Here is a 25,367-nt window from a genome sequence, read left to right on the forward strand (position 1 = left end):
AGGGATACTTTTGGGGCAAACGCCATAGAAACGAATATGGGATTTTTCTGGCGATTGCGTTAAATTTTACCCCAAAATGCCCATTTTTATTTTTTTTTACTTTTAGCCATTATTTGTGGTTTTAACAACGGATCGCTAATAATCGAGATGAGATTCTTACATGTGATCTTTTTGTTTAACTTTTTTTTGGGGGGAAATGCCCTTAAATCCAGATTTAGGAAAATCATCCATGCTACCCAACGAACTTTCAAAGACTTTTCGTATTTCTGGTAAGCGAGTTGGAGGGAACACAATGGATGACGTCTTATATATCCTAAAGGACGAGGGCCAAGGATAGGAGACGAGAGGAGCCGTTAAGTCAGGGGTCCGGGACGTCCGTCAGGGCGCCCCCCGCGCAGGACATTGAGTTATCGTTACCGGGACGTACAGAGCTCAGACAGTTTCTTCAGGTTGATCACTTCCACGGCGTCGTCTTCTAGGTAAGTGTAGAGATTCGTCTTACAGAGAGAGAACCATCCGGGCCGGGCCCTCTCCAGACTGCGTCCCCCCTTATACTGCAGCTTCCCAATGCGGTCAAAGTCGTAACTCAGGAGCTCCTCAGCCTTCAGTGGAAGGAAACACTGGGGGGGAAAAAGTATGTAAAATGTACAGATCTGGCCCGGTACAGATGATCCCAAACCTCTCTGTAGTCTCCACATATTAACACTTTTCATGAACAAATTAAAGGTTCCTATAGGGGGGTATATGATGAGGCTGTAGTGCTGGGGTCAGGGGGCAACCGGGGTCACGGAGTGGCCGAGACCTTTACCTTGGTTATGGATTTCACCCATTCTCTGCACTCCTCGGGGGTATCTGCCGCGAACAGGTACAGCCGCTCCGCTTTGGTGTAAATCTCGAACGTGCTCTCATACCTGCCGGCGGGAAGAAACCGACGTGAAGCAGACACCCAGGAACACAGTCAAACCGCTTGCCACATGGGCAAACTACCTGCCCGGGCCGGTAAGGGGGCCGCCCGCTCTCACGTTACCAAGTACATGCAGGACGAGAGGAGCGAGAAACCCCAAGGCCTGCCCCACCACCAGCTTCATACTCAATGGGAAGGGGGCAACAGCCAACGAGGGCTAGCAAGAGATGGGCAGGGGGTAGCTAGGTCTGGAACCGGCAGTCCCAGGGGAAGAATAACGCTCCCCGGACCGGCGAGACTAGAAATAAAACGCGGTTCTCACCCGTGGGTGTCCGGCGGGACGGCAGCCACACATACGATCTCCTCCGTTTTGATCTCGCCGTTCGGGGTCGAGCTGTGGTTGTTCTCGTAGTAACTGAGGATATTGTCATTCAGAACACACCAGCGGCGGCTGAACTCTGCGAACACACATGTAATAATTATGTCACTAAGACACATCATACAAGGCATTCAATATTTATGGGGGTCAATGCCATTTTCCCACGTCCGGCTGCACAGAAGTTACTATGTAAGATTGTAAGCTTGCGAGCCGAGCCTCTCCACCTAATGTATCGGTTTGTCTTAAAAAAATTGTAGTCTGTCTTGTATATAAATAAAAGATAATAATAATAATAATTAATAGGTTTGTATTGAGCTTCGCAATACGGCCGGTTCCAAGGGAGAACTTTCCTCTCCCCAAACATCCAGTTAATACACAGGGGGATGCCAAAGACCCCGGCCGCAGAGGCTGCTGTCTCTTCTCAGAGCAGCCGCCAATATAAACTCACCTGGGATGAGTAAAAAGTGAATTTACCAAGTGCCCATCAATGCGGTCTAAATACATGTGTATATACCGTATACACATATATACACATACATACATACATATAAAATATTCCATGTATTGTGTTTGCCCGCATTCCGTTGAGTGTTTCACCAGCTTGGTACCCGTTTGTCTGTATAGCTGTATAGTGTTACATATCATGTCTTTGAATCCCCTGAACATTCAATGCTTCCCGTTTTCATTAACAAACACATGGGCTCTGCTATACGCATACGTAAGGCATACACTCCCTGAAATATATGGCTGTCCATCAGGTAATCAGGAAAAAACGTGCGCATCTAAATAATTATGGAACTTGTCCTGCCAGAATTAGGGACCCTAAACAGAAGCCATCCTGTACCACGTTTTGATGCAGACACGGGGCTCAAAATAAGAAAATGAACTACTGCCATTACGGGATATAAGAAACAGTATTTTGGGGTTTTTAAAGATATTTTCCTTACCCTCCTTGGCTTTCCTCTCGGTTACGAGCTTGGTCATGGACGAGGTCTTGTAAAGGTAGCCATTATGAGTTATCGATTGATGCGTCACGTAATAATTCTTCTCCATGTTACCCCCCAGATCCAAACGGGGAATTTCTGTAATGTAAATAATATTCAGACAATAACTTCAGCAATATAAAAAACAACACTATTATTATTTGTGATTCACAGGGCTAAAAACCTAATAAATTTCAATCACATGATAAATTATTCCTATAGTTATAACAGTCTAGATACCTGCCTAACAAATTCCACGCTGGCAATGCCTCCACGTGACGTTCTAAGCAGGATTATTCTCACCTCTATAAGGTTTCTATTATATAATTTAAAAAACAGCATTAAAAAAATCTAATGCAATTTTTGAAAAGATTTATAAAGGTGGCCTGCTGGATAACCTTATTTAGTAGGTTGACAAAAGTATGTAGATGGAAAAATGTTTGTAATTTACTTCCCTAGTAAAGGGAATTTTTATTTATTTATTGTTTTTAAATCCCCTATCTTTTTTTTTTTTTTTATTATTTATTAAAAAAACCCTATTTTCTTTACATGGGAACAAAAAAAGTGCCAAAGCTGCAGTACCTAAACCTACCACGAGGTGGTGCCCTGCGCGCATCGCACTTGTCCCAGGCTGGACAATGATTACATTGTAGCTGCAGTCACAAGACCTGATCAAAGACCCTCCTCTCTGTGTGTTTGGGGGGCGGCCTATGGAAAGCTACATTACTGGCCTAAAATCCACAGCACAATCAGTAGCGCGGTACAAAATCCTACTGTGTCGAGGAACCCCGTCATACGCACTTATAACGTCTTGGATCTAAAAAGCTCCAAGATGGAACGAGTGAAATCAGTGAATTCGTAATACAGAGAAAATAATCAGTTTTACTCAAAATAATAAGCCAGCGACATCATTTCTGACATAATTGGGGCCTATCTCCCCAAAGACGTCTACCTGAGACAAATCAATAGATTGTAAGCTCACTAGATCAGGGTCCTCTCCTTCTTCTGGTCCAGTACCGCCTTAACGTGTGTTAACGTTTTTGCCTTTTTAAATTGTCTACAGTAACAGCGCTACGGAATCTGCTGCCGCTATGTAAATATAGTCAGTGTAACGGCCAGAGACGATTGGTTTTATGCTGCGGCTGTTATAGAGTAAATAGATCGCTACGGGATATATCTTATAAATTTGCATGGAAGGGTTAAAAAAGTAATTTCATGGCAGGTCCTGCTACTGCCGCTGCTGTTCCACTTGGAAGCATTGAGCAAATAAACCTTAGAACCATGGAATTTTGATCTCTGCGGTAGAATCCAAGGCGAGACCAGATTCTGATGGCAAAAAAAGGCGGATTTGACGGGGGGCCAAATGGGGCCGATCTGCCAGCAAGTTCTGTGTTTGATCCCATTAACACAACACAGAAACTTTTAATTAGTGTCTCTGGACCTTTTTGTCCTGAAATCGTGTGTTTTCTTTCCTCTCGAGGGATCGCTGGGACTCCATCTTTTTGGTTTGTTTGCTGGGGAAGGATCTCGGCTCCCTTCTGCTCTCCCGAGGACAGCGGCTGCTCTACCGGGCAACAACCTCCCAAAGTGTTACATTATTAAAGAATTACTTCCGGGAAGGGTTTCTAAAGCCGGATTATAATATAATAATAATAATAATATATATAATAATTCAGTAGAATCGCGTCATTAAATCCATTTTAAATTTGTGTCTGTAAGAAGCTTTTTGGGGGGGGGGGGGTTACCGTGTATATATATATATAATACACACACACACACACACACACACACACACACTATCTTTCAAAAGTTTGGGGTCACTTCCCTGTTTTCATGGAAAACAAGGAGATTTCTGGCTGTAACATAATTACAAAAGGGTTTTCTAACCATCAATTATCCTTTTAACCTTAAACTTGGATCAGCGAATACAACGTGCCATTGGAACACAGGAGTGATGGGAGTGATAAAGGGCCATTGGAACACAGGATTGATGGGAGTGATAAAGGGCCATTGGAACACAGGATTGATGGGAGTGATAAAGGGCCATTGGAACCCAGGAGTGATGGGAGTGATAAAGGGCCACTGGAACACAGGAGTGATGGGAGTGATAAAGGCCTCTTTACGCCTAGAAAGAGATTCCATTAAAAATAATTTCCAACATTAACCCCGTCTGCGCTGGGTTTCTGATCCATTTCATATTTTAATGGACAAAATGTGCTTTTCATTCAAAAACAAAACATCTGGAATTCCTATTTCAAGAGGAGCTTTCAAGGACACAGAACGATGTATCTGCTCAGTTCGTGATCTCGCCGTTCGGTAAATAAATGTAACTGTAGTAGAGATAAAATTCTAACAACACATTATTGAAACGATCGAAAACAGACAGTTCTCTAATACAAAGAAGCTAATAGCAGATAAACTACGTGGATTCTATGATTTAACAGCTTTATGAAATCAAACAATTGTGATTTCTCTCACCAAAATCTGGGAAAGATCTTTTCAGCTGAATGACGGCTGAAATCGTCCAAGTTACTGCATTTACCAGAAACCAGCTATTTTTTCTTGTATGTTTTTTTTTTCCAGGAAGTTGCTCTTAGGATTTTGGCCAGCGGTTTAACCCCGTGTGCCACGCTGTGCACTCCTTACACACAGTATGTCTCCTCGGCCCCCAGACAGTTAACGCGGATCTGGACTTTGTGTTTATTGAGAATGAGTCATTCACCGATCCACTCAGCTTCCCTCTTCTCCCGGAGTGAATCATCGTTCTCGCGCAGCACAAAGGCCAAGCGCTCGGAACCTCACTTCCCCTTAGTAATCCGACTACAATTCCCAAATCCCCAGCAGGCACTCCCAGTCTGCATCCAAATGTTCTAATTGTAAGCTTAAAAGGCACCGCAGCCATCACATGGAATTTAATGCATACGACAGCCGTGAGGTCCCTTTAAACAAATGTTGTGCCCCCCCCCCTTGCAAATGCAGAATCCCCCATATTCTTTTGCCCTTCTACCCACACTAGCTGCCCGGCACATGTAATACATATTACCACTGGGGGTATATTACCATATACATCGCTGGGTGGGGTGATATTACATCACGTATACAGCGCCGGTTGGTATTGGGGTATACAGCGCCGGTTGGTATTGGGGTATACAGCGCCGGTTGCTATTGGGGTATACAGCGCCGGTTGCTATTGGGGTATACAGCGCCGGTTGCTATTGGGGTATACAGCGCCGGTTGCTATTGGGGTATACAGCGCCGGTTGCTATTGGGGTATACAGCGCCGGTTGCTATTGGGGTATACAGCGCCGGTTGCTATTGGGGTATACAGCGCCGGTTGCTATTGGGGTATACAGCGCCGGTTGCTATTGGGGTATACAGCGCCGGTTGCTATTGGGGTATACAGCGCCGGTTGCTATTGGGGTATACAGCGCCGGTTGCTATTGGGGTATACAGCGCCGGTTGCTATTGGGGTATACAGCGCCGGTTGCTATTGGGGTATACAGCGCCGGTTGCTATTGGGGTATACAGCGCCGGTTGCTATTGGGGTATACAGCGCCGGTTGCTATTAGGGTATACAGCGCCGGTTGCTATTAGGGTATACAGCGCCGGTTGGTATTAGGGTATACAGCGCCGGTTGGTATTAGGGTATACAGCGCCGGTTGGTATTAGGGTATACAGCGCCGGTTGGTATTAGGGTATACAGCGCCGGTTGGTATTAGTGTATACAGCGCTGGTTGGTATTAGTGTATACAGCACTGGTTGGTATTAGAGTATACAGCGCTGGGGGTTAAGCCTTAATGTAGAGTCGATCTGCTAAAGGTTTATTTGCTTGGTTTTGTTATTCTTTTTTTCTGATAGTTGTGACCTTTAATATGCCTTTTCTATTTCTATGCCAACCTATCAGTGCCTTGTTTCATGTCACATGACGGTTGAGCGCTCCCTAAATAAAACATGAACTTGATGCGATGAAATAACTCTTTGTAGGAAGGGCTTGGGCATTAAATTAGTATAAGTATTATAAATGTGGTTCCAAACGCGGCCTTTAGTTGTAAAAAGTGTAATAAATAAATGAAAACAGTCCTATATATCTAAGAAAAGAGGGGGTTCTTTAGTCGAAGGGGAACGTCCTGCTCCCAGCATGCTGTTTAGTTACCGCTCCCCGGCTGTTCATTTGCTGATCGTTATGGGAGTTACAGAACACATCGGATTCTGGTGTAAAGTCTGAAAAAGTGGCTTTATCCCCATAGCAACCAAAGAACTCATGCTGCTTCCTGACCACTGAAAAGGTGGCAGATGCACCAACTCCCATGATCCTCAGCCGATGTACTAGCTAGGGTGGGAGCTACAAAATTGTCGAATGAATTTATATTATAATGAATTTCTGTACATCCAGCTCTATTTATACCCAGCAGGTTATTTTAATTGGCAGCATTTTATAAGTAATCGCCATAGTGCCCAACTGTCCCGTCATCCGGAACATTCCGTTGGCTGCTATGGCGATAACACAGCTTTTCCTTTTCTGCACTTTTATCTTAAGCGGCAGATGCGTCGGTGAAGCGACTGGCGTCTGTTGGGCAGTCCCCCCCCATCAAGTTTTTAGGTTAACCCTTAACACACAAGGTATGTTTACTACGGGCATAAGGGTGATAACACCCCCTGAGTCTCGGACCGCCCCCGACTCTCGGACCGCCCCCCCCGACTCTCGGACCGCCCCCCCGACTCTCGGACCGCCCCCCCCGACTCTCGGACCGCCCCCCCCGACTCTCGGACCGCCCCCCCGACTCTCGGACCGCCCCCCCCCGACTCTCGGACGCTGGGCATTTACCTGAGGTCTTGTTCTGCTGAAGAAATTCCACCTGCAGCCTCTGCCCGGCCTGCTCAGCCAGATGGATGGGGTGCGGGTAGAGGAGGTCCTCGGACGAGCAGCTTACATCCGCCCCGCAGAAAATCAGCGCCTGCGTTTCCGTTAAATCACTGGTGGTGACCGCAGCGCAGAGAGCCTGGAGGAAAGCCATGGGAAACAGTCACTCCACGTCACGCAAAGACTTACACGTTAATAACACGTTAATAACACGCTGTAACCTCAGGCAATGAGATGAAACGTACATCTGGGGTTACCGGCTCCTCCGTACATATATCCTCGTCACCCGGGAGTAACAAAAACGGCTTAAAAAATGTAAAAAATCTTAAAAACATAAGTTCCGTATGAGCTGCATGTTTAGGGGGGGTTTGTTACGGCGGATTTATTACGATGTTATAAGCGCGTGAAAGGAGTGCATCGCGTCGCCGGTAATCTCATAAAACTAGAGGGGTCGGAGGCTTAGAAGGGATGGAAGGAAGTTTTACTTTACTGAGTGGGTGGTAGATAAGTGGAACAGCCTCCCAGCAGAGGTGGTAGAGGCCAATATAGTGGGGGAGGATTTAAACATGCGTGGGACAGACATACGGCTCCTGAATCTAAGGCGAGACCAACGACTGATTAAGGTCCGAGTCTTTACAGCAGGAGAAACGGGCGACTAGACGGGGGCCGACGGGGGCCGCCGGGGGCCCGATCTGCCCTCACGTTCTATGTTTCTATGTAAGTGAAAGTTGTTGCACCTTCTACAGAATAAAGTAACAGAATCCTGTAAAAGCCACAGTAATCACCGGCTCAGCAGCTGCTGCGGACTACAACTCGCTGACCCCAACCAACCCACGCTGCCCCCAACCAACCCACGCTGCCCCCAACCAACCCACGCTGCCCCCAACCAACCCACGCTGCCCCCAACCAACCCACGCTGCCCCAACCAACCCACGCTGCCCCCAACCAACCCACGCTGCCCCCAACCAACCCACACTGCCCCTAACCAACCCACTCTGACCCTAACCAACCCACACTGCCCCTAACCAACCCACACTGACCCAAACTAACCCTAAGTCTAACACTAATCCCGACCTCGACCACCAGAGACGTCGCTGGCGTCAAACACCCCGAGTCAGCAACCGGTGGGAGGATGCGAGTCGCCCGTTCTTCCTGCTGTAACGACTCCGACCTTAATCAGTCGTTGGTCTCGTCTTAGATTCAGGAGCCGTATGTCTATCCCATGCATGTTTAATACCCTCACTGTATTATCCTCTACCACTTCTGCTGGGAGGCTGTTCCACTTATCTACTACCTTCTCAGTAAAGTAAACCTTCCTTACATCTCATCTAAGCCTCCGACCCTGCGGATTTATGAGATTACCGGCGATGCGATGCACTCCTTTCACATCTTAATAAATCCAACGTAACAAACTGCCCCGAAACATGCAGCTCATACTAAACCCCCCCCGTGGGGCTGCCCACGTATCCACTACCCACTATGTGTATAAAGGTGTGACTGTACCTGTGGGCAGCTCTGTGGGGTCTCTCAGGTCATGTCCTCTAATTACGGGAATTCGCCGGGTTGTGCGGACCCTGAACCCGCAGAGCTCACACTCGCTGCTGCTGCTCCGGTCTGCCGGAGAGTGAGCTCTGCAGCGGATCCCGAGTGATGTCAGAGGGAGGCTCACATCTGGATTCCCAGAGCCGGCCTCGCCCAGAGGCAGATCACAGGCTCCAGCACAACAACCCCAGCATGGCAGGGTCTGAGGGGGGGGGGGCGGCTTACCCCCATCTGTCCCTTTAAATATTCATTGTGTGTGACGGGGGGGGGGCGTTAGCTAAACGTGATTCTGGTGCAAACTTTGAAATAACTGTCTTATCACCATAGCAACCGATGGCATCTTCTAAACAACCGCACTTCATTACGTTTACATTACAGAGAGAGCAGACTCCATAACGCTTTACAATAGGCGAGAGTGAGAACAAAGAGAGAGAGAGAGAGGAAGAGAGAGAGAGACGGGGAGAGGAAGAGAGAGAGAGAGAGAGAGAGAGAGAGAGAGAGAGGAAGAGAGAGAGAGAGACGGGGAGAGGAAGAGAGAGAGAGAGACGGGGAGAGGAAGAGAGAGAGAGACGGGGAGAGGAAGAGAGAGAGAGACGGGGAGAGGAAGAGAGAGAGAGACGGGGAGAGGAAGAGAGAGAGAGAGAGAGAGAGAGGAAGAGAGAGAGAGACGGGGAGAGGAAGAGAGAGAGAGAGAGAGAGAGAGAGAGAGAGAGAGAGAAGAGAGAGAGAGAGACGGGGAGAGGAAGAGAGAGAGAGAGACGGGGAGAGGAAGAGAGAGAGAGACGGGGAGAGGAAGAGAGAGAGAGACGGGGAGAGGAAGAGAGAGAGAGACGGGGAGAGGAAGAGAGAGAGAGAGAGAGAGAGAGGAAGAGAGAGAGAGACGGGGAGAGGAAGAGAGAGAGAGACGGGGAGAGGAAGAGAGAGAGAGACGGGGAGAGGAAGAGAGAGAGACAGGGAGAGGAAGAGAGAGAGAGACAGACGGGGGGAGGAAGAGAGAGACGAGGAGAGAGAGAGAGAGAGACACAGACGGGGAGAGGAAGAGAGAGAGAGAGGGAGAGGAAGAGAGAGAGATCGAGGTGGGGGGAGGTAAGAGAGGTGGGGGGGTTAGAGGTATTTAAATGCATAAAGGGATTTAATAAAGTACAGGAGGGAATTTATTTCAGAGGAGGAGAAAAGTTACAACAAGAGACCGGAATCTAACGCCAGAGGCTCAGATGGAATGGAACAAAGTTTTACTTTACTGAGAAGGTGGTAAATAAGTGGATCAGCCTCCCAGCAGAAGTCAGTGGACGGAATACATTTGATGATAAACGTGCAGTATTAACTCTTTATTCGCCGTGTGCCCGGATGTCCCCCAGCAGGTTCTCCAGTTATATCTGGAGTGAGATCTGAGGCCGCGCATGGAACAAAACATGTATTCTTCTGTAGCAGATCTGTAGGTGGAAACGTCATACCGAGAGCCGACCGCCTACTGCACGGCGGACTTAACCCCTTCAACGCCACGGCAACATTTACAGAGGAGACTCCAGAAATACTGGGGGTAACTGCTTGTGACGGATGGGTGCCGCATTGTGATCCCCCCCCAGGGATAATTACCCCGGGCAAGCCCCCAGCGTTGTGTTTTTTGTCTGTGGAACGTACGGAGCGCTGACTCTCCATGGAAACGGCGAAATAAAAATGTGGCTTTTTTGTTTTCAGCTTAAGCCCCCCGTACAAAGGAGAAAGCTGACTGTGCGCTCCATGCCGAAAACACGGCTGGCCCCGGGGGGGAGGTAGAAGCCCCTCTATAAATAAGGCTGGACTTCACCCCCCCATTTGTAAATGGACTGTGGCTGGCAGTGATGGGCGGTAGGGATGTTCTGTCTGCATTCAGATTCTAGTATCTGTCGCGGGGGCTTCTATTACTGCGGAGGCAAAAGGGGGCAGACAGCGGGACCCAAGGCAGGCAAATTCCCACCGACTAGCCAGTCTTTTTCCTCCAGTCCTTTGATTATTTTCGTTTTCCTTATACTTTCTCTCAATCGTCAGCGATTTTTCCGCTCCATACCCCATTGTGACCCCCCACACCCCGGCCCTCCAATTTTCTCCATCTCTTTTTTTTTTTTTTTTTTAACTTCTTTTTCCCCCGCCGTGAACACGCACCTGGAGCTTTGATGTAAAACGCTGTATGATGTCATATCTAGACTGTCGTCCTCCTCATCACCCTTTATGGATTTCAGACTCCATCGTTCTCGCTATCGCACGGACACACTCATTTTGTCTCCTTTTTTCATAACTATCTTTTTATTCTCAATGAAATGGTTCTTGTACCCAGGGCGGGCCCAAGGCAATTTAAAAATGCCGCCCCCCCCTTATCTACCCTTTCTCTCCCCCCCCCCATTATCTACCCTTACACCCCCCCCCCTTGTACTTACCTTTCAGCAGTCCTGCGGCGAGTCTCCTTGTTCGGTCTCTCGCCGCAGAGGATAGAGAGAGGGGCGCCGAGCGGGTACTGACAGCTTGGTAAACGAAAAACTCTCGGCGCCCCTTTCTCCGCTTTAAAAAAAAGCGGTTGCCCCACTCGGCTCCATTGTCGGGCCGGCCCTGCTTGTACCTCTTGTGACCTCCTGCATGGTACTTTCAGTTGGAGCCCTGATGGACAACCAGGAAGGGGTTAAATACAATTACACACAATGAGCCTAATACCCCAGCTTCAAGCGGGTAGTTTTTTTTGCGTACATTTTATTTTGGATTCATTAAATCTACACATTCATGGAAACTGGGCGTCCAAAGCATTGGTTTCACACAATAAAAAAAAAAGTGTGAAAACTGGTCTAATCACTATAGCAACGGCCAAAATCGTTCAATCAGCAGCAACATTCCACTTGGTTGCTACGGTGATAAAACCACTTAACACACTTATTTATATGGCGCCAACAGTGTCCGAAGCGCTAATTACAGTCCGTACATTCAAAGGGTCTGGCAGAACCAGGACTGATCGGCGTAGAGGACCCAATACATCGGGTAACGAGGGCTCGGCCCGCAAGCTTACAATCTATCGCAATACCCAGTGCATTGTCTAACCTGCTGAGTCTGCTGAACGTACCCTGAAAGAGCCTGCCCCGTCAGCAGTTCCCGACGGCCGCGGCACGTGCCCGCAGCAGCGATCTTTTTAGCCCCCTGGCTGTGGACTGAAACTCCCAGCGGGCTCAGGCAGCATTCCATCCGTAATAACCAAAAACACAAAAAGGAAAAAAAACACAGCGCGCCATCGTCGGGGTCTTTTTAGAAGCCAGTGATCCCTCTTGTAGTGAGAGGACCCCTCCTGATGTCATGGTGACATCACCGATATGGGTTAATGATGTCATCGTGCGTGCGATCGTCTGCGGTGCGATCACGTCGGCCGTATACTCATCGCTTGGTGCGAGTGGACACACGTTTACTTATCTGCTTAATGGCGCGCCGGCTGGGAAATCCTTACCTTGTTGAGCTCGGCTTGGTTGCCGAAGAGCTGGTGATAGCGGCGGTATTTGCCTTCCCTGTACTTGGCCACGATGAACGTCTTCCGGTCCTGCGTGCCGCTCAGGGAGTCGATGGCTTCGCTCGGGGGAACGTTCGCTGCCCAGAACTGGTTGCTGACGCCGTTGCCAATTTTTCGGAACAGCTAGCCGGGAGCACAGGAGAAAGAAAATGAAACGCATATTGAACGGGGCGGAAAAAAATAATTTGACAGATTCTGTAGTACTAATACAATAAAGGAGAGTGCATGGAGTCCTGCGCCAGTTACAGAAACACTTACAAAAAAAATTTCCCTTTTTTGTATCCAGTTTGTTTCAGGGGTGTGGGGGGGGAATTCCGCCCTTTAAGGAATTTACAGGGAAATACTGCTTGTCTTGAGTATTTGGTGATACTTTTGGCAGACAAACACTCACACTCACACTCACAGGCTTTCAAAACCTCAGAGCCCCCTTCCTCAGATAAAAAACACGCATCTTGAAATCTTCTGCACACCGTAAGACTTATTCCGTGACCAGTGCAGCAATATTATGATTATTCATTGTTTTATATAGCGCCATCATATACCGCAGCGCTGTACAATATCCAGTGCGGTGTTAGAATAATACCCGGTCACATGTCCTGTAAACTGCCTGATAACGGTGCGATCAGAGAGACATATATGTGCGTGTGTATAGGTTTAATAGCAGTCAGCGGAGACCGGGAGAGGCGTTTAGTCGACCTGCCCCTGCAGTGTATTCACGCTTCGTGCTCTTATTCAAACAAAGTAAATCCAGTCTGAGTAACAAAGTGCGATCCTTTAACTGGCTAAACCATTCCAGATGTGCTTCATAATCCCCGTTCCTCCATCCTATCTAACAAACCCATAGCTGCCAAGGGTCTCCCTGTAGGAGAGATAGTCCCTCTTCCCTCCCCCGATGCCCCTCTTTTCTAGGAGGTCAGAGTGTTTGCTGGGTATGAGGGGACCGCAGGGTTCTACGGCCCCAAACCCCCCGATAATGTGTATAGAAACAATAAATAGAGACGACAAACCGAGATTACAGACAAAGCCAGGATTATGCCGATAGAAGACAAAATAAAATCCACCAGACCCAGGATCCGGGTCCAAGAACGGGTCAGGCAGAGCATTACCTCGATCAGTTCGTCCGTCCAGACCTTATTGTCCATCTTCAGACTCCGTACTTTGCTAATGCTGGGGCCGAGACCCCGGTGCTCCCCTGCGCATGGAAAAAAGCAGAATATTAATGATTATTTAGTGTACCCAACGCTACTGGTGCAGGAAGAAAGGAGACGCAGCGTGTATATCCATTACATCCAAATGCTATATAATATCATATAAACTACAAGTACAATATTAATTTAAAGTATGCAGCCTCCAGCCCTGCAGATAAAGGGAGTTTTACTGTATTATTAGTTATTGGAACAAAATAAATCCAGGCTTTTGCCAATGCTGAGGGGGGGTTATATTACTGTATACAGCGCCGGGGGGTGTTATATTACTGTATACAGCGCCGGGGGGTGTTATATTACTGTATACAGCGCCGGGGGGGTGTTATATTACTGTATACAGCGCCGGGGGGGTATTATATTACTGTATACAGCGCCGGGGGATGTTATATTACTGTATACAGCGCCGGGGGATGTTATATTACTGTATACAGCGCCGGGGGATGTTATATTACTGTATACAGCGCCGGGGGGTGTTATATTACTGTATACAGCGCAGGGGGTGTTATATTACTGTATACAGCGCCGGGGGATGTTATATTACTGTATACAGCGCCGGGGGATGTTATATTACTGTATACAGCGCCGGGGGATGTTATATTACTGTATACAGCGCCGGGGGGTGTTATATTACTGTATACAGCGCCGGGGGGTGTTATATTACTGTATACAGCGCAGGGGGTGTTATATTACTGTATACAGCGCAGGGGGTGTTATATTACTGTATACAGCGCCGGGGGGTGTTATATTACTGTATACAGCGCCGGGGGGATTATATTACTGTATACAGCGCGGGGGGGTTATATTACTGTATACAGCGCGGGGGGTTATATTACTGTATACAGCGCGGGGGGTTATATTACTGTATACAGCGCGGGGGGTTATATTACTGTATACAGCGCCGGGGGGTGTTATATTACTGTATACAGCGCAGGGGGGGTTATATTACTGTATACAGCGCGGGGGGTTATATTACTGTATACAGCGCGGGGGGTTATATTACTGTATACAGCGCCGGGGGGGTGTTATATTACTGTATACAGCGCCGGGGGGGTGTTATATTACAGTATACAGCGCCGGGGGGGGGTGTGTTATATTACAGTATACAGCGCCGGGGGGGGGGTGTTATATTACAGTATACAGCGCCGGGGGGGGGGTTATATTACTGTATATAGCTGTATACATTCTTTACCTGCACACTTTTTGCAGATCACCACGCAGAGGTTTATGGACGCCCAGTCTGGATTTGGCGCGTTGCAGTCGGCACATCTCTGATTCGCTTCCACCGACCAGATTTTCTTGGCCACTTCCAGGTTGGACAGCGCTTCGGCCACCGACTGCAGCATCGCCTCCACCCAGTCGCTCTTCTCTGCCTCCGACTCCGCCGAGAAGCTGCCGCGAGGGAATTCAGATCCACGTCACCCCAAAATACAACAAATGCACTTGGCTGTCTTTAACTTCTATAAACTTTAAGCTGCTGTTCCACTTACTCTGCCGAACGTAACAAAATGCAGAGCTAGCGTCATCACTCCGAGTACCGTCTCATTCCCAAACCCTGCTCACAACTAATTCTCTAATCACGTAAAATGTCGCCTCTCATCGGTTTTTGGATGGAAACGCTTAATGGTCATGTGACACAAAAGCAGGCAATAATAGGTTGTTTCCATGGAAATGTTGCTTTTGCGCAATTAAACTTTTTAAGAGTAAAATATTATTTGGAACTCCATGTATAATAATCTCTTTCTTGTCCGTTATACTTAAGGGTCGTTATCTTTCCGCAGCGGGGCGAAGGGTTAATCGATGATGAAAGGACTTATCTTGGACTCACTTTACGTTGCCAGAAAGCAATGTACACGAGGTTATTTCAGAGCCGTAAGAAGAAGCTGAAATCACCTGCAATGTTGGCTGAAAGACCTCACCTGAAGGTCCTGTAGGGCGTTGTGAGGTCGAAGCTTTTCTTGTCACAGTCCTTCACGTTCCCGAGGTTCATATCGATGGACGTTACCCCGACTCCAGACATGTAGTCCTGTTACGCACAGAGACAAGTTTCTAACAGCCCTGCGATCTCTCTCCTTACTTTTAATCCAATTAAAGGCACAAAACATGAGGCCTTACATGCAGAAACACAGAATCATTTATATAGCGCCATCATATTCACTATATATATATCACAGTAATGAGCCCATACGGCTATTTAATATCTAAGGTACCCAGAAGGGTCAGAGGCTTAAAAGGAATGTAAATGCTTTACTTTACTGAGTGGGTGGTAGATAAGTGGAGCAGCCTCCCAGCAGAGGTGGTAGAGGGTAATACAGCAAGGGGATGTAAACATGCATGGGATAGACACATGGCTCATGAATCTAAGACGAGACCAACGACTGATTAAGGTTTGAGTCTTTACAGCAGGAGAAACGGGCGACTGGACAGGGGCCGAATGGGGCCGATCTGCTGTCAAAGTCTATGTTCAATCGTAAGAGTCGTACAGAGCTGGTAAAGCAGGGAGAAGTGGTGTCAGGTCCGGAGTAGACACAATGTGAGCACAGTCTGGTAAGAAGTTGGGTTCTCTTATTGTCGGTTCTAGCTCGGCTTCGGCCAACCGGGCCAACGGACCGAGCCCGCAGTGGCCCACGTACCTCATAATTCTTATACAGGTAAACCTTATCCGAAGCCACCACAACAAACAGCTTGGGTTTACAGCCTCTCATTTCCAGGAAGCCAATCTTGTCCACGTTCTCCGGCCCTCCGGACATCTGATTGATGGTTGAGAAGCGCTTCCTCCTTTCACCGAGGACCTGCTCGAAAGCTTTCACCCAGTCGTTCCGATCGGCTGCAGGTCAAGAGACATCGTCAAAGGCATCATGTAACCAGACCGACCCCTAGCACTGTATAAAAAATGTTCCTTTACGGCAGACACCGGCGTTTATTTACATTTATAACGGACTCAAATTTATTGTAAATATATGCAAAAGTATCAAGAAATGGATACATAGACATTGTGTGGCACTTTTATTTATACCTCTCCAGAGCAGCTCCTGAACCTTCTCACCAACGTTACCAAGTACTAAGCCCCAGTTAGACAGACCTTTAGCTAGACCTGGTCCTTTAGCTGAGAGTAATGAGAGTGGTACATGTACATTTTACACCAGGGGCCAAGGAACCTCTCAGTTATCCAGAACTGTAGCACGTTGAGTCATTATTCCTGGAATGAAGTCCTCAGCACAAAACCCAACAGTAACAGGAGCCGGACTCAGCCCATAACCTAATAAAAGTGTCTACTAATCCCAGGTTAAAAATAAAGGTCTCCCAACACCTGTTGTGACTCCTCCTGAAGTCTCCTATCTATGGCCGGTAAACATACTTATGGGGCAAACAGGGAACATGGCTAACATGTTATTAAAGTTGAAGCATCTGACCCATGTCGCTAAAAACTGGGCTCGTTGGATGGACAATCTGCCTACTTCAACTCCATGTCGACACCAAGATGGCGAACAAGACTCCTTCATGGCAGAGAAAGAAGATAGATCACGGCAGAGGGCAGAAAGAAGATCACGGCAGAGGGCAGAAAGAAGATAGATCATGGCAGAGGGCAGAAAGAAGATCACGGCAGAGGGCAGAAAGAAGAAAGATCACGGCAGAGGGCAGAAAGAAGATCGATCACGGCAGAGGGCAGAAAGAAGATCGATCACGGCAGAGGGCAGAAAGAAGATCACGGCAGAGGGCAGAAAGAAGATAGATCACGGCAGAGGGCAGAAAGAAGATCACGGCAGAGGGCAGAAAGAAGATAGATCACGGCAGAGGGCAGAAAGAAGATCACGACAGAGGGCAGAAAGAAGATAGATCACGGCAGAGGGCAGAAAGAAGATAGATCACGGCAGAGGGCAGAAAGAAGATAGATCACGGCAGAGGGCAGAAAGAAGATCACGGCAGAGGGCAGAAAGAAGATAGATCACGGCAGAGGGCAGAAAGAAGATCACGGCAGAGGGCAGAAAGAAGATCACGGCAGAGGGCAGAAAGAAGAAAGATCACGGCAGAGGGCAGAAAGAAGAAAGATCACGGCAGAGGGCAGAAAGAAGATAGATCACGGCAGAGGGCAGAAAGAAGATAGATCACGGCAGAGGGCAGAAAGAAGATAGATCACGGCAGAGGGCAGAAAGAAGATAGATCACGGCAGAGGGCAGAAAGAAGATCGATCACGGCAGAGGGCAGAAAGAAGATAGATCACGGCAGAGGGCAGAAAGAAGATCACGGCAGAGGGCAGAAAGAAGATAGATCACGGCAGAGGGCAGAAAGAAGATCACGGCAGAGGGCAGAAAGAAGATAGATCACGGCAGAGGGCAGAAAGAAGATCACGGCAGAGGGCAGAAAGAAGATAGATCACGGCAGAGGGCAGAAAGAAGATAGATCACGGCAGAGGGCAGAAAGAAGATCACGGCAGAGGGCAGAAAGAAGAAAGATCACGGCAGAGGGCAGAAAGAAGATAGATCACGGCAGAGGGCAGAAAGAAGATAGATCACGGCAGAGGGCAGAAAGAAGATAGATCACGGCAGAGGGCAGAAAGAAGGACAGAGGTTCTAGATGGTGGTGAGAGGGATGAGCAGAGAGGCAGAAGGCGGAGGAGATAGAACATGGGAATATATCAAACCGTACAGGCTTGGGAATGCTGATGAGAAGGGAAGAAAGGCGGCTCGAGGTGCTATCGATAAGAATGAATAGGGTAGACAGATGAAAGAGCATATAAAGTACGCACAGAAACCACATCAGCCCCGCAGCGTTTCATTACAGAAGAGATCAGAAATTTACCGTCACTCTCTGCCCGGAAGACAAAGTTCCGGTTGGACGTCGAGACCTCAAACTTCTGATCTTTCCCAGATGTGACTTGGGATATGGAGCTGGTCTTGATGAACCTTTTCGAATACATGTCCTGGGAAGAGAAGAGACGGCCTAAAAATATTACGGAAAGTCGAGATGCCAAGGCGTTTAGATGGCTTGGAATCACGGCAATGCGGGCGTTCGGCTCAACTTTACAATTATATTAATCGTTCCAAATATGAGACAAAAAAAAACAAACGGTGCCAATAACCCCACGGTCACGCATTAGATCCCCCTAAAGGCCACTTTTTTACAGGTGGAAAGGTAGATAAGTGGAACAGCCTCCCATCAGAAGTGGCAGAGGATAATACAGTAAGTGAATTTAAACATGCGTGGGACTGGGATAGGCATAACGCAATCCTGATTCTAAGACAAGACCAAGCACTGATTAACGTCCGAGTCTTCACAGGCGGACTATTCTATTTGATTGCAGCCCAGGATTACGGAGTCCCTGCTAACCTTAGTTAAGTAGATTCGCCCCCTTAGCAATTTTCCACCAAACTGAACAAAAACGTAAACGGGAGAGACAAGAAATACCTTGTCGGTGTCATAATACCGCAGGTAGTCCACATCCAGCTTCACCCATCGCTTCTGGAAAATGTACGACCTTCAGGAGAGAAGACAGAAGCATGAGAAAGATTCCGATGAAAACTCTGAACGATACGAGAGAAGCACAGAAAAGCCTCCTATAGGGGAGCGCGGTACAAGACGAAGGAGCGCTTACTACAGAGTAACTCTGACCTCATCGCTGTCCATTTATTATCACATACAGAAGTTATACAACCAAAGGGATCCTCATTGGCTTTGCCATATCCGCAGATTATTCAAGTACCTAGGGTTAAGCCGCGTCATTTGGGGGCCCTGATTGGATAGTGGAGAGGCCTATCCCCTTGTGGCACATTAACCATTAAGTTACACCATCGTGAATCTACTCCATAGCTCCTCCATAAGTAATTCAATTCATCTCCTGATTTAGCGATGGAACCTCATTAATCGTCAGTTTAGTTTCTGGGACCAATCAGTATTCAGAGCTGAACCGCACAGCCAATCGGTGACAAGATTCTGTGCTACTGATAACACTTCGCGATTGTAAATTGTTTCAGGCCGATATAATGATCCGCGTAAGACAGAAACGTATTAAGTCAAATTACAAACACATGACAATCATTCCGGAAATGCACAAAACGTTACGGAAGATATCAAAGGGGGGCAAATTATCTCAACGCAGCTCACAGGAGTCTTTGCCGCCAACACCCAGAACTTGTATGTACAGCAGAAACATTGTTAACAAAACTGAAAAGGAAGGTATTGAATTACATCTGTAACTCGTCTGAGGCTTCCGCTGCTTTATTCCGATCTCCGGGGAGACCCAGCGCCATCCGCACAGCCGTTACACCAAACATCCACGTATCTGGAGCTCATACGCTACGGACGGAACATCTAACGTTAGAACCTCATAACGTCCTTTAACTTAAATATCATTCCCCGTGTTCTCTCCAGAAACATAATTTCCAGATCGTCTTCTTCCGCAACAACTATCGCGTTCCAATAAATAATGCCGATATTCCACGATACAAAGTAACGCAACAAATGCGAGTGTTCCGGAGCACATCGGTATCGTAGTGTTAGTAGATGTAATAGAACATGATATTTTATCGGTGGGAAGGAACATCCAAAGATGGGTGAACAGACGAGACGTCCGGGAAGACCGAGCAGCCGAGGGTAACATCCAGGGCAGGGATGTATTCTGTAATACCTCCAAGGCTGGTCACTCAGGAACCAACAATGGACTGGGGACGTGCCGAGCGCAGAGTATGAGATACCTCCAGAGATGTAGATGTGGAAATCTCACGCCAATGGCCACGCCAATTAAATTGTCAACGATGGCTCCTCTTACACGGTGAAAAACGCGGTCAAGTGGTTGGCATCTGGAGGGTGACCTACGGAGAGCCCTTTGCAGAGAACCTGGAACATTCTATAAGGATGCCGTTTAAATTTATATGGGTTGAGACATCCGGAGGTGTAAAAAAATCAACCTCGATAGTTGTCGCCTGTACAAATATGTACCTGAACCTTACTAGGAGGGCCTTGGTATGATGTTCTCGCTGTTGGGGGGGGGTTCTGGTCCAGCTGTTAGGAGAAACCTCGTTCTCGTACATGTTCCCACCGAAGCTGTGAGAGAGAGAGCTGGTGGCCAGCTGGAAATCAAGGCCCACAGGCTAGAGCTGTATGGATACAAATCTAATTGATGGAACACAGGATGGATCCAGGCAAGACATATGGAGCATATTATGCTTCCTACTCGACACACATATCCCCGTTAGACAAGCAGAAGGCGGATCGGAAGGGTTCTCCGCTGGAATGTCGGCCACGGAACGCAGAGAACCCTCCGTGACGCTCCCGCAGGAACCTGGACTCAACGTCTACCTCACCGTACAGCAGCTGCAGGAGCTGACACTCGGCCAGCGCTCCGGGAGAAGGAAAACAGCCCCCCCATCTTCTGTTTCAAATATAAAATCTGCAAAAACCACCTTATCTTCCAAAAAATATGTTTGGGTTTTTTCGCAGCAGGAGGTGACCGATAGAAAGGGATCGGGCTGCCAAGTTCCACTCTCTGTAAAAGGAAGCCACTGTTGGTGTGAAATATTAACGCGGTTCTCTAAAGCTTGTAATTAACCCATCGGTGGCCACGTTCCAGTACAGGTGCCTCGGATACAGCAGGGTGGGTCAGCCAGCTCCAGCTCCCTGCGACTCAGTATTAGATCCTCATGGCGGACGTAGCTTGTGGGCTTGCTCATTCGCCCTTGGCGAGACGGGCACAAGCGGGCTGCACCCGGTACTTGGCATGGTGATAACGCGGTCATTCTTTAGAGCTCGTCACATTTGGGTAAAAACAAGAATGGAGGTGGAACCCAAAGGGTTTCCAGGAGTTCCACCGCTGCGAGAAGCCAACCCAAGATATATCAGGAACGGTGACCATGATCCAAGCCAGACAGGAGCCACCCCCGAGAGAGAGCATGTATACCCGGCATGAGCGGGCACCCGCCATGTCAACCCCGACAGTGACTAACTGTGCCAAACCTCGCAAATCTAACACGTCTACTTTCAAAGGTCTCTGGTCTGGCATAAAAGTCAACCCGAGAACGTTCCGCACGCCAACCACCAAGGGTTACCAAGTATGTAGACAGTATAGAACGCGTACGCCAGCCTCGGGAGACGCCCATTACGCCAACCTTAAAACCCCACTAGCTACACCAACCCCGATGAAGAAGGTGAACGTCAAGTCCCGTTCAGGCGTTCTGCGCGGAAAGAAGGTATGTACCCGACACTAGAAAACAAACCTGCTTTTTGGACGGCGTCAGTGGAAAGTCAGCTGCTCCGTCCCACACTCGGTTGAGGATGCTGGGTGTGGTATTTTTATGCAGAAATCCCCAAATGTAATGAGGAATCTCATATCCAAACCAAAAAAAAAGGGAGGTACGGCGCTAGACGAGAAGCAGATGGACGCCGGAAGCGCCGGAGAGAGCGTAAAGTCAGCGGGGGAGACAGGCTGGACCTAAAGAGAAACAAAGAGCGCCGGAGCGGGGAGAGAGCGCAAACAACGGGGAGATCACGCTGATTGGTTGCTATGGTGATGAGACCACGCTTCAAGTTTTACTGCAAAATCGATGTAAAAAATAAAAGAAACGAAACGTAACGGCCACAGAATGTTAAAATCTGTCACCAATAAATATACCTGAATTTTGTGATATTGATTTATTGAACTTAGCAGAACTGTAAAAAAAAAAAAAAAAAAGTAAAAGTTTCAGATTTTTGGGTTTTTTAATTCAAACTACAATATGAGAAAAGGAAGAAGGGATTTCATAAAGTTTTACAGGAAATGTTGAAATGTATTTATCTATAATTCAGAGGGAAGGACGGAGCCTTTAGTGGAAGTTTATACTTTTTATTGGGCCGACATATAAGCTTTCAGGCCTCAGAGGTCTCTTGTTGAAACGGAAGGGTCTCTTTCTAAATACTGCTGAACACTTCACTTCTTTCCCAGAAATAATTCTTTACGGCATTGAAAAAGTTAATGACGAACACATGAAAGTTTTGCACACTAGCACAGAAGGGGTTAACCGCACATCGGCACCTTGGCATCAGAGGTTAACATACAGTGCATAGCGTGCATGCACACAGGTTGGGAAGGCAGAGGTCGGCGCTCAGTTACAATGTATCCGCTACATTATATCTCACCCGCCGGAGAGGGGAGGCTGCCGGCGTTACATTGTGTTTGTCGGCGTGGAGCCAGCTATGCCGGCTTCCACTGTGAGAGGGGAGAGCAGACTTCTCCAGGCACAGTTCTGCTCCCCGTGTAGCCGGTCAGAGTATCCAACCGGCAACTGGCTTGACACTCATAGGACCGGCCGACATGCAGCCATCCCTGAAGCTTACTTGAGGGCTTCTGACAGACGCACTCACCCTTGCGGGGGGTTCTTGTCCAGCCACCCAGCTTTGACGACCGGCGTGTTAGAAGAAAACTCCGTGTCATCCATGTTCCCGCTGTGAGAGCTGGAGATCCCCGAGGAGAGAGAGCTGCTGGATCTCCAGGTGCTGAGATCGCCATCACTCTGCATCCTGCTAAAGAACAGAGGAGAGGAAGAGCGTGAGAAGCGTGATACATAACGGCGCGTGACAGCGGGGTAACCGACCGGCCCAGCATACGGACAGAGGATCTGAGGCCTTCTTAGCATGGAGGTTAAAGATGCTGTTCCACCCGCTCTGCTGAATTTAACTAAACACAGCATCCGAAACATTATTCCTAGTATTACCAAGTGCCATGAAGGTTATATAGCCCCCCCCCAGCGCTGTATACAGTAATATAACCCCCAGCTCTGTATACAGTAATATAACCCCCCAGCGCTGTATACAGTAATATAACCCCCCAGTGCTGTATACAGTAATATAACCCCCCAGCGCTGTATACAGTAATATAACCCCCCAGCGCTGTATACAGTAATATAACCCCCCAGCGCCGTATACAGTAATATAACCCCCCCAGCGCCGTATACAGTAATATAACCCCCCAGCGCCGTATACAGTAATATAACCCCCCAGCGCCGTACACAGTAATATAACCCCCCAGCGCCGTACACAGTAATATAACCCCCCAGCGCTGTACGCAGTAATATAACCCCCAGCGCTGTATGCAGTAATATAACCCCCCAGCGCTGTATACAGTAATATAACCCCCCAGCGCTGTATACAGTAATATAACCCCCCAGCGCTGTATACAGTAATATAACCCCCCAGCGCTGTATACAGTAATATAACCCCCCAGCGCTGTATACAGTAATATAACCCCCCCCAGCTCTGTATACAGTAATAGCCCTGCAGTATGTAATATTAGTTATTATGTTTTCTGGCGGGGGTATAATGAAATGTGGTGCAAAATAAAGTAAATTAAGTAAGAGAGTCTTCTGGCCATGAAGGGGTTACTTTCCTTTAAGAGTCTCTTCCATGTAACCGGATCCCTTAGGAGGGGGGGGGGGGAAAGAATCGCAGGGTTATTTCTGCCATCACCTGATAATTACGCCGTCAACCAGCTGTGAGCCGACAGAGGAACAACACTGCTGGTCTAATGTTTACGATGAACACGATGCCCTCCCCTCTGGGCCTCAAAGGGTTAAAGATATCCCGGCCGGGACACACGGAGGGATTACCTGCTGAGATTAGGCCGCATAAAAACCTTTGCTTGAAGCCTTCGATCTCATCAACTTCTACATATTAGCTGGTTGCGAACGTTTATGCACATCCCAAGCTTAACTCCCTTTACCGTCCTGTACTACCTCCGCTGGAAATCTATTCCATATACCTACTACTCTTTCTGTAGAGAAGATCTGCTTTTTGTCTTCCACCCTCTGTATCCGCGCATTCCCGGCCAAAGCAACATTGACAGAATTCAGAGGATCTCCCAGAGCCAGCAAACGCCTGACTGGAACGCAACTCCCATCATCCTCGCCGTCAAAGAACCCGCAAGAGCCTCAAATGAAATAGAACGTCAGCTCGGGCCCAGTAAACGCGCAGCACTCAGACTCTCGCCCGGTACGTCCTCCCCAGACAACGCTAACTGGAAACCAGTCCGGCCAGTTCCACCGGCAGCTTCCGCGCTAACTGTACTGTGGAGATATTAACCCTTTGCATGCCGCGCGGGAATGTAACACTGACGCGGTAGGGCTGTAAGGGGTTAATGTTTCAGGTTCCCGTTCTGCAGATACCCTGGGATTCACCACAGATACGGAGTGTCCTGGCATTTGTCTAACAGTCTTGTCCGAATTGCTTTTCACAGTTTAACAGCTGTGGACTACAACCCCCCCCCCAAAGCATTACATTACACATATTCCAGGTCTGCCCGTGGGCACAGAGCCGGGCGTTACACGGGCCACGGTGGGACCCATTTTGACAGGGGAGGCAAGTATGGGGGGGGGCAACGAGAAAGCTGACAGTATGCTTCACAAGTAACGATAAAGAGTTAAGTCCAGAGTCTGGGTATGTTAGCATGTGTGTCTACATGCCTGTGTGTGTCTACATGCCTGTGTGTGTCTACATGCCTGTGTGTGTGTCTACATGCCTGTGTGTGTGTCTACATGCCTGTGTGTGTGTCTACATGCCTGTGTGTGTGTCTACATGCGTGTGTGTGTGTCTACATGCGTGTGTGTGTGTGTGTGTGTGTGTGTGTGGGTTTAGGCATAGTTTGGGAGGGGGTAGCGTCTCATGCCCCCCCCCCCCCGTGTAGTCGCCGTTTCTCCCGCTGTAAAGACTCAAACCTTAATCAGTCGTCGGTCTCGTCTTAGATTCAGGAGCCGTATGCCTATCCCATGCGTGTTTAATACCCTCACTGTATTACCCTCTACCACTTCTGCCGGGAGCCAGTTCCACTTATCTGCCACCGTCTCGGTACACAGGAACAAGGAGCTGCATTTTTTCCCCTAACATCACTTTTATACTAAAAATCTTAATACTTGCGAATAGTATACATTGTCAGACTCCGTGTAACCCGCAGACACAGCCTCTCCCCGCTCTCTCACGGTCTGCGCGTCTCGTGAATCCGGCAGGACGGTGGCT

The 25,367-nt window shown here is 48.2% G+C and overlaps 1 pseudogene; it reads right to left on the minus strand.

Annotated features, from left to right (window-relative positions):
• LOC149281240 (arf-GAP with Rho-GAP domain, ANK repeat and PH domain-containing protein 1-like) overlaps positions 1–25,367 on the minus strand; it is a 54,938-nt pseudogene that overhangs the window by 19,847 nt on the left and 9,724 nt on the right.

This window comes from Sceloporus occidentalis, unplaced genomic scaffold (genome assembly GCF_023333645.1).
Source record: "Sceloporus occidentalis isolate IW3139 unplaced genomic scaffold, rSceOcc1.0.p SCAF_137, whole genome shotgun sequence".
NCBI lineage: Eukaryota > Metazoa > Chordata > Lepidosauria > Squamata > Phrynosomatidae > Sceloporus > Sceloporus occidentalis.